The following is a 10,762-nucleotide window of genomic DNA, read 5'->3' as shown; positions in this document are numbered from 1 at the left end:
TTAGCACTTCTGCCTCACAGCACTGGGGTCATGAGTTCAATTCCCGACCATGGCCTTATCTTTGAGGAATTTGTATGTTCTCCTTGTGTTTGCGTGGGTTTCCTCCGGGTGCTCCGGTTTCCTCCCACACTCCCCCAAAAAATATAGTGGTAGGTTAATTGGCTTCTATCAAAATTGACCCTAGTCTCTCTCTGTCTCTTTCTCTCTCTCTGTGTGTATTGGGGGATTTAGACTGTAAGCTCCAATGGGGCAGGGACTGATGTGAGTAGCTTCTCTGTACAGCCCTGCGGAATCAGTGGCGCTATATAAATAAATGATGATGAGAGACTGGTGTTATTTGTGGGGTGTTTGAGCAGGCATCTTTACATGATGCACGGCACCCCAATGGGCCTATACAATAATTACCATAATGATGATAGACGACTTTTGAGGGCAATTTAATATACAAGTCTCGTCGGGACAGGACATCAGATAGGAGATGATTTTTTTTTGAGGAAGACTCGAGGTTCTGACTCAGAGACCAGACCGCAGTCCCCATTCAGTATTATGGGGATTGCGCTTTAATGCAACAATTTAGCTAATGCAGCGTTAGGCCTTTATTAAATTACCATTTTACTAACAAATGCCTAATCCATGCAGGGAAAGCCATTTCCGCATGGTTTAGGGGGCCCCAAACTTGGTCTTTATTATTATTACATAAATAAAAAATTCATGAATAATTTCCCCCCAGCAACACTGTTTTTTTAAGACATCCCAATCTCCCAGTGTGCAAAAGTGGTGTGGAACGGGATATACTGACAATGAGGTATGGGTGTGGTCAAGATAATGAAGCTCGTGGTTTGGCAGGAGGAGCAGCATTGAAGGAGTGTTTTAGAGGAGTGGCAGGGGGCTGGGGCTCTTGGAAACGTTGGACATGCCCTCAGTTGTGTGGCACACCCCTTCTTGCACCCATCATTCCGACCTGAAAAGTGTAAATGTTGTAAGGTATGTATATCTCCTCAACATAACTTATGTGGCCACCTAAGACCAAGCTGGACTGACACATGTAAACTGATGGCTGCCAAATTAGGTTGAAATGTGACTGATCCGGGGGGCGAATGGCACCCTGACCAGCCAGCCCCTGGATGTTACCAATTTTAATATTAATTAGTATCTAATAATGTAAACAATATTTACACATTTGTCAGTGTTCATGCTCTTTTTGTGAGTAGCCTTAAGAACCTATGGGAGTGGGGAGGTCTGTGTCTCAGCAACATCGTGTATAGTCAGAGCAAAGTCGTTTCCATGCCAACAGAACACTTGTTTCCAAAAGGTATCTAAAAATGTGAGTGGACTAGATTTTACATACTGGGAACAATTACATCAAGAAATTACATTACAATGGCCTTAGAACATTTTCTGGATAGAACCTTGGATTCATATTAGAATGCTAGTCCATCTGTTCAGTATGCGCAGCTGCAAGGTAGTGACCATGCATGTGCAATATTGTGCTAATATCTTATTACTGAAATTCCTGCCTAATGACTCCTCCAGACTACTCCTATAAATGAGACTGCTTGAACTCCAGATAAACTCTAATCCCTCACACTACTTCCGGTTGCCCGGTGAAATCCTGTTTTTTCTCATTTAAATATCCAGCTTGTAAATTAGTGGTTTTGGTTTTGCATGTTGGACAGTTATTTAGCTCTTTACACAGCCTATTCTTGCATTTCTCAAAGCTGTCATCTTGGTGAGATAAACAGTAAGAAAGGAGCAAATGCTGGATCTGTCATCTCTAGAATGGACAATCTGAGTTTTCTTGCTGCAGATGAGCTGTCACTTATAACTGACTCCCACTGAGGCACTTTCAAACTCAAAGGTTGATTGGGCTGCTGAAAGAGCACATTAGCCGTTAGCAATTAATTTCAGGGGAGGTCATTTATGAAACGATTGGGAGCTGTGACTCAGGGTCATTCCAACCTTGAGGCACAATTCCAAAGTCAACAGAGATTGATTCTGTCTTCTGGCAATTACGGTCTTGCTTGAGTACCCTGCCCCCACCCTTCAGTGTCCAGTAGACCCAAATTCCCTATGTATTTACGTCTGTTGCCACTTTATGAGGAACGTGGGTTTAACACTCAATCAGAAATGTTGGGAAGTACACAATTAACAGGGGTTTGACAAGTACATCCTTAGAGACCCATGCACTTCCATTCATACTTTGAGTTCCAGAGGAAAGTTCATGCAAACCAAGAGTAGCAATTGTTGTAAGACTTGCCTGTATAACAGTATGGAAAAGCATTTGTTCTGGTACAGAATGTCTTCCACTGACCTTACATATTTTTAAAAAATGACCAATGAGCTCATTTGACAAGCATTCATGCTTACAAGCTCTTTAAAGAAACAAAAATCTTTAAAAAAAAAAAAATCCTTATAGAGGAGGCAGCCATTTTGGGGTTGAACCAATGTTTGAGTTTTACTTCTTAGTGAATTGATAGGCTGAATTTTGGTGCAGCCCACAAAATGGCTACTTCCACTGTGCATAGGTGGTAGGTACCCTTTAAATGAATAATATTCCCCTTAAGGCAATAAATATTTACAATCTTTTCCTACAGATGACAAGGTTATTTTTTAAAGTAATGGTTTGTTGTTAGTTTACCTCAGAAATTACATTCCAAATGCAGAATTTTGTCTTTGAGAATGTTACACTTGAAGACAGTCACTTTTAACTCTTTTATGAACACTCTTAAAACAAATTTTCTTTCATTCTTTCTCCGACGTGTAGTTGATTGTATCGAACTGCTCACATGAAAGAGAAGCTTTTATGGAGGATTGCGTTGCCAAACCAGAGATCTGAATTTTCTATTGACTTCTAATCCCTCAATCCTGTGGTATGTTTGTTTAGTTCGAAACCAATCTTAGTTTATTTGTCTGAAATATAATAATGCAGTGACTATGCTCCGTCAATGTCAGACTGGAATATGAAGGACCCACTTGCAAATCAAGTTGCAGGGGCACATAGCTGTTAAAACAATTGTAATAACAATACACCTAATGCTGCCGGATTCACTCCGTTGCAAAGAATCTTGTAGGGATGACTTGTAGCCAGATGTCAGAGTGCAACCAGAAGTGTGCACTTAAGATGTTAGAAGATTGAGCACCAGCTGTTTCAGTGCTATTAAATGGTCTGATCTTGAACCTTTTCAGGGATAGGGTTTATGGAACCGGAATCCCGATTACTGAAGAAATGAAGATACTGCACTAGTGGTCATCGCATAGTTGGATTCCGCCATACCAGAGAGCATGTAAACAATTCCTTTTGGGGGAAGATCGATGCTCTGCAGCTCTCCTCTATACGCTGAGTGCCCCCATAAATACATCTTTTTCCACTCCTAGAATATATTTTAAATAATTTTGGCTCACAAAATGTAATCTAGTTGTGGGGTGAAAAGTGGGGTGAACAAATACACCTAGCCAACATTCAACAAGGAACCCAACTTCTCCTAGAAGATTACACAAAATATTTGCACTCCTGCAGGCATCATCTAAACATGAATGATTTTTTTTTTTTCATATAGCATTCAAAAAAATAAATAAAAGTGCTTAATTTCCCAAAACATTGTTTACACTGTGTGTCTTCACTTTTTCCACTATATAAGTAAATTTCACTATCTTTTCCTCTGAGGCACTTTAGACTCTATGCAGCCCTCCTCTTAACATTAAGCATCGTTAACCATCAGGATTGTCACTTCTAAAGTATTCACACCAGTGAGTACTTTGCCCCTTTTTACAGTATTATTTCCGTATACTTAATTGCTCTTTCCTAATGATCATGACAGAGAGAGAGAGAGGGAGGGAGGGAGAGAAAGAGAGGGAGAGAGGGAGGGAGGGGGAGAGAGAGAGAGAGAGAGAGAGAGAGAGAGAGAGAGAGAGAGAGAGGGAGAGAGAGGGAGGGGGCAGAGAGAGAGAGAAAGAGTGAGAGAGATGGAGAGAGAGGAGGATAGAGAGGGGGGAAGAGAGAGAGAGAGGTGGAGAAAGGGAGGGAGGGGGAGAGAGAGAGAGGGAGGGGGAGAGAGAGAGGGAGGGAGGGGGAGAGAGAGAGAGAGGGAGGGAGGGAGGGAGAGAAATAGAGGGAGAGAGGGAGGGAGGGGGAGAGAGAGAGAGGGAGAGAGAGGGAGGGGGGAGAGAGAGGGAGGGGGGAGAGAGAGAGAAAGAGTGAGAGAGATGGAGAGGAGGATAGAGAGGGGGGAAGAGAGAGAGAGAGAGAGAGAGGTGGAGAAAGGGAGGGAGGGGGAGAGAGAGAGAGGGAGGGGGAGAGACAGAGAAAGAGGGAGGGAGGGGGAGAGACAGAGAGAGAAAGAGGGAGAGAGATGGAGAGAGAGGAAGATAGAGAGTGGAGAAGAGAGAGGGATGCTGGGAACAGAGAGAATTGTGTATATTGACGGGGCTAAGAGCTACATTGGAGGAAGGGTCAGAGCCCAAGTAAATGGAGAAACCCCCCCCCCAACCCAACCGAGGTCACCAGTGACATCCACAAAAAGGCTCTACGTGGGCATGTGTCTATTGGTCTTGAAGTCTTGTACCAATTGTCCTTACAGGGATTCCTCAATGTCTTTATCCTCTTATCTGTAAATGCCAACCGGCAACGACCTGCAGCAACAAGACACGCATGGACAAACAAACAACAAAGACTCGGACCACTCACAGTTTTCTTGATTGCTGTGTACTCTCTCTCAGCGGCTTTGGGGGCATACAGAACAAACCCCTCCCCACACAGATGATTGGCCCAAATCTACGCCTAGTGTATCGCACCCACTCCCATCTAGTTGCAACAACAACAACAATAAAGCTCTGGGTCCAGGTGTAACACTGTACTGACTTGGGAGCCTATTTATTAATTAACATGGTTTTGGCTAATTATCAACTGTCATCGCTACAGTGACAGATGACTTTTAGTATTCATTTATTAAAAAATCATCACGGGACAGCATGTCCAATAGGAGGCTGTCCCGGTGATGACTTACCTTAAAACTGCTGTAGTCTGTCTCTCCCCTCCGGTTACTATCGCAATTCAGATTTAGATTTGTTCTGTTCAGATTCGCTGTCACCAACCCCGGGGAGCGCAATGGGGGACGCAGACTTACTTGCACTGGATTGGAGGTCTGGTAAGTAGAAACTTTTCTTCGCCTCCTGGCCAGCTCCAATTTTGTTCTCTCCGGGTCTCCGATTCTTCACCCTCTTCGTAGGCAGCCGGAGGACACTGCTACAATGCAGCTGAGAGTTTATCAGAGATAATGTCAGAACCAATTAAATGTGATATTACCCCCACAGAGGAGGGGTGAGTGAATACAGTTGAGAGAGCTGGATATGTGCACTTAAAAAACCCCAAAACCATTTCAAATCGATTGTCCTATTATCATACCCATGTTAATACTTTAAGGACTGTGCTGGAGGAAACAGGAGTTGTATTATTCGCAACCCAAATATTGTGGTGGAGTGGATAAATTCTATTTTGCAATATAGAGATGATCTGGTGCCCAACTTACTGCGACTGCACCACCACGCTACAATGCCTATTAACAAACACAGACACACACTTTACAGACATTGCATTAAAACTTGCGTGTGGCATCCTCTGGTCACTTACACCCACACCCAAGAACTAGCCAGGGCAGAAAAGAAGTTCTCAAGAGTTCTGGAAACTACTAATCTGCAAATGATTAGTTAGAGAAATAAAATATATGCTCTGTTCATGTAGAAAGTTTTAAAGGACATCAGTAATAACAAAATCCCAATCTTTCTTGCTTAGAGCAATCGTTATTAGCTCTGAATGTGGGTTTTGTTATACTCTGACTTTCAGCTGTAAAGCCAAATATCATAAAGTAAACCTGACCATTATTACAGCTTTTCAATATAGATAAAAGTAATCATAAAAGAGTTAGCAGAGAGATTTTGTTTATGTCTTAAAATAGTTGAACGTTGACACCCATAACAACAAGATGTGTTTTTGCTGACGACTGGACACACCTTGTCTCAAGTACACTCTGATTATTTCAAAAGAGTTATTCTAATAGACAAATGACTGTACGAGCTACGTCTCAAGATGGTGTATAATACATTTGAGTAAAGACACTTATATTTCACACTGCTGTTGTCTATAGCTGAGAATTCTCTTAAACTAACCTTGAGAAAGGTTCTTTACTCAATGTTCCCTGCTTCATATATGGAGGTCTGGCTTAAGAAGAATGGGATTAACATCAGATATTTTAAGATTATTTTGGCTTGCCGGATGCCAAGCTTTACATTTGAGTTGCTTATTAGGTTCTCAACAGTCAAAGGTAAATGGATATCAAAATCTTTTTAGCCAATTACATATTTATGGTCACCAGTTCCCATTTGAGGAACCTATTTTATCCATGGCCCCAGTTTGACATAGACTTAATGGAATATATGAAATATTTAATAGCACTAGACAGGTACCAAAATGGTCTAATTTCGGAAAACTTGTCGATAAGCTCTAATGTTCTTTATCTTTTCTCCTTCCCTGAAACCCTTCTGCCATATAGATATTATCTGTCCTCACTATGTTTGTTCTACTTGTATATTTTCTTTGTTGGTTATTGTATGTAGTAATTCACATTGTAATTTATGAAATATTCAATAAAAATGTAAGTAAAATAGAAATTAAAAAAATAGAGGTAATTCTGTTTTGCGTTTAAGTTGCCAATAATAGTTAAAATAATTATTAAAATATAAAACATGCAATGATCTTTTCTATGTTTTGGATAGTGGGGATATTTTACAGATTTATTTTGCATTTGTTTAATTAAGTGTAGTAACTGACAGAATGGCAGCATAACACACAAGTGTCACGATTTGCTTGGGGCAGTGCGATTTTCTGCGCCCAAAGGATTTAGTTTAAGCAATTTCGGGGCCTGATCTCAGTGTAAAAGGGACAAGACTTGGGGGATCAGAGCATGGCAAATTTGTCTCCTGAAATATCGGAAGGGGTGGGGTTATTGGAACTCTTGAATACAAACCACCGAACCATGTGTTGAAAGCCCTGCATTCATTTCCAAAAATGGAGAAGAGTGAACTGCGGAGCAGATGTAAATCAATGGAATGGGTCATTAAACAGCTGTAATACCTCATTCTCAACAATTATTATGACATTGACTTGCACGCAAGGTAAAAATGTGAATCGAAACGCAGAATTGCCTCAGGTAACAGACTTAAATGTAAGAGCTGGGTATTTCTACTTACATAAATATGCCAAGAATGGGACATATTACTTAAGTATTTTGGGGTGGGGATCTTATGTCACGGATGTCCCGATTTGCAATACAATGGTGTATATGAATAAAGTGCTTCCTTGGTTTGTCTCATTAACCAGATCCGAATCCAGACAACACAAGTCTACCAGGCCACAGTCCAGTATTTTCAGGGATAATAGGGCAATAACAGTCCAGAGTCCAGTGTGTGAGATGTGAAGACTGGGTTCTCGAATGGTACAGAGGAGCTTTTGTTTTAACCAATTTACTTTCGATCAGAATGACATCAATCAGAGGACTGCAGTCATTTCTGTTTACATTATTTAGATTTAATTAATATACACACTAGTGGTTTTTTTAGATAAAGGTAATTTTACATTGTGCCTTGTGCAGCAAAACATCAATATAAAGTCACCACATGCGGACATTACGACCTGGATGCACCGTGGCATTGAGTCTAGACTTGAGGGACGCTGCAGCATTCTTCCGCTATAAATTCATTCAACTCATGCCTGGTCAATGGTGGTGGAATATGCAGTCTCTGGGATCATTTCAGAATAGAATATAAATGCTCGTTGGGAGTACAGTCCTGGTGACCGAGAAGGCCATGACTTATGGATAACCTCAGTATCATGTTCATCAAACCATTGGGCAATAGCATGGGTTCTGTGGGTGGTGTTATCGGACATCATTGTCCTCCTGGAAGACCACCCTCCAGACATGAAAGAAATGCTACAACATGGAGTGAAGATGGTGTCTCATACTATTAAGTAGAGATTTACATCAGCCTTGTCTTGACTGTGCCCAAAACCATGCCAGGAAAATGTAACCACATTATAGAACCACCAAAACCCTTCACTGTTGGAATCAATCAAGGCTGTTGAGTTCTTTAGGTTGGCACCACACATGCACTGGTCCATTTGTTGAGAACATGGTGGAGGATGATCAAACTATATCACTGCTCGGTAATCCAATACCTGTGCTCTTTGCATTACTGGAGTTCAAAATGTGCATTGTAAGGTGTGATAAGTGGTTAATGCAGTGCAACTCTACTTGATCTGTGGACTTCTTGTCAGACGGTTCGTGATTAAACAGGCCGCTCGCATCATAGGTTGAAATTTGCAGTCAACTGATCTGCTCGCCTGTTTTGCCTTGCATTTCAAGTTTAGCTGTGTTGGTCAATAAACTTGTGCCAAACGTAAATCAATAATCTCACCTCTTCCAAAGTCAATGGGGTCTTCTCCTGCAGCCATGCTAAACCTAGTTATAAACCCAGCCAGCATTTTTATACATGATCACGATGGGATGCTTGTATAATTAATCGAAGAGCCACACTTGAGTGGAAGCCCTTGCTTTCAATGTGCTTGGTGTCCCTCATTTACCCAGCTGTTGTCCACTACTTGTGTGTCCGCCCTCTTGGGCAGCTTTCTCCTACGGCTCCACTGTGCCCCAGACGCAGGGTAGATGCGACGTAAGAGGAAATAACTTGAGACTGTAGAGTCATTTGCTACAAGGAACTATGTAGACAGGGCTTTATGTAAAAAATGACAGTTCCTCTATAATGACAGACATATGATACTGACAGTAGCAATGCTAAACGTTACCCAGGGGGAGCCTACTTAAATTAATGTAGCTAATGGCACCATGGATGTACAATAAAAAATCCATGTGCTGACTTGTAAAACAAGATCTGGCCAATGCTGAGCTGGGACATAAGGCTGCCAAATATGACTGATTATGTCGTTGGAGCCGTTCCACAACTCATTTCTCAAACTCCAATGTGTCTGATTATTCCCCTCTTCCTCTTTACTTCCACATTATTCCATTTTCTTACCATATGCCTCTAACTGAAAATAAGTTTATCCGAAAAACATTGTCATTGTCCTTCTTTCTTACATTTTTCATTTGTTGTGATAGAGAAAGTAGGGGAAAATGAAAGTCCAGATTACTACAGTAACTTCCCAAAGTCACTAAATAGAGAAAACCTGAAATCAGCAGTTGAAAACCTCAGACATGGCTGTTGATGCCATTTGGCAGAGATGTTGTGAATATATGTCACTCCTTAGCAATATCTGTAACCATGGTAACAAATTCTTGACTGCAATTACTGTTTCTATACGTCCAGGAATGGGCTTTACTTGACTTTAAGCCTTGCCAATTTTGGCTCCAAGGCAGAGGCGACGGAAAAAGTGAAAATTGCCCGCCCAGTTTAAAAACAAATGTCCTGGCCCTCGAAGTATCAGTTCTGTTAAGGCTCCATGGGGTACAGATTCTTCATGAACGCATTTCGTTAATGTCCATCATTGTCATGCTACATCAGTTTGCCAGAACAGAAATTAGAAGCAAAAACCAATATGGATTCACAATCTGAAAATCGTTGGTTCAACTGGGTCCGTTACTGTTATAATTTTACTTTTTTTTATACTAGAAACAAATGATCGAGTGAAGAATGGCGCTAGTAAGTCACAAAAACAAATAAACTTCCTAGCGAAAAACAAAATATACATAAATGTAACCAACACAATATATGGCCATAAATCTGTTTCTAGTTGATAGTGGACGAGATCCTTACTGTGAAGGGCTGCAAGTGAGGGTTGCGCCAGACATCCTAAACATTTTCTTTTTCTGTCTAACTTTTTTATACTGTTCCAGAAATCATTTTTTTCCTGACTCAGTCAATCAGCTGACAGCTGGCAACCCGACAGACATTAGAGGAATTAACTTGTAAAAGCTCTTCCCCTATGTGAGTTTTTCCACTAATCTTGAAAGTCTCAGGTAACACTCAGTTGTTTGTTTCATGTAGTCACCTCCTCTCTGTAAATGATTATTTCATAAACACTTCCTCAGTGCTGTCAGGGCACAGTCTCAGCCACTGAAACATGCTTTGCTCTATAATCATTCTGAGTCAGATTGTTGGGCACAGGAACCTCACGTGTCCTGGAATACAAACAAGGAACGAGGAAGATAATTGGAGATACAACGGGTGGGGGAAATGTACCTTCTAAAACCATTCTGCAATCTGCTGCCCTCTAGTGTCTAATTACTGGAGGAGCATGTGTATATCTATACTCCAATGGTAGCCCCAAAAGAGCAATTAAAATGTATATGTCCTTTAGTTTAAAAAAACAAAACAGGACTTTTTTCGGGCGGCACCCGCTCTATGGATTTCTCTCCCTCGCACAGTAAGACTCTCCTTTGGTTTACAAACTTTCAAGCGTTCTCTGAAAACCCACCTCTTCAGACAAGCTTATAATATTCCTCAACCACCCTCTTAACCTCCCTACATTACCCTATTACCACCCGTTACACAATTTCACACAAGACAACTACCCCCTGACCAACATTATTGTGTGACGGGATCATTTAGATTATGAGTCACTCTTACCTTTGCAGTCTGGCTGGGCTGAAATGCAAAATGTAGACTTAACCTCATGTGTCAAACTCCCATTGTCCTATTGATTGTAAGCTTGCGAGCAGGGCCTTCTCACCTCTTTGTCTGTTTTACCCAGTTT

The sequence above is a fragment of the Mixophyes fleayi genome, chromosome 12 (genome assembly GCF_038048845.1).
Source record: "Mixophyes fleayi isolate aMixFle1 chromosome 12, aMixFle1.hap1, whole genome shotgun sequence".
NCBI lineage: Eukaryota > Metazoa > Chordata > Amphibia > Anura > Limnodynastidae > Mixophyes > Mixophyes fleayi.
Note: the sequence above shows the minus strand (reverse complement) of the source record.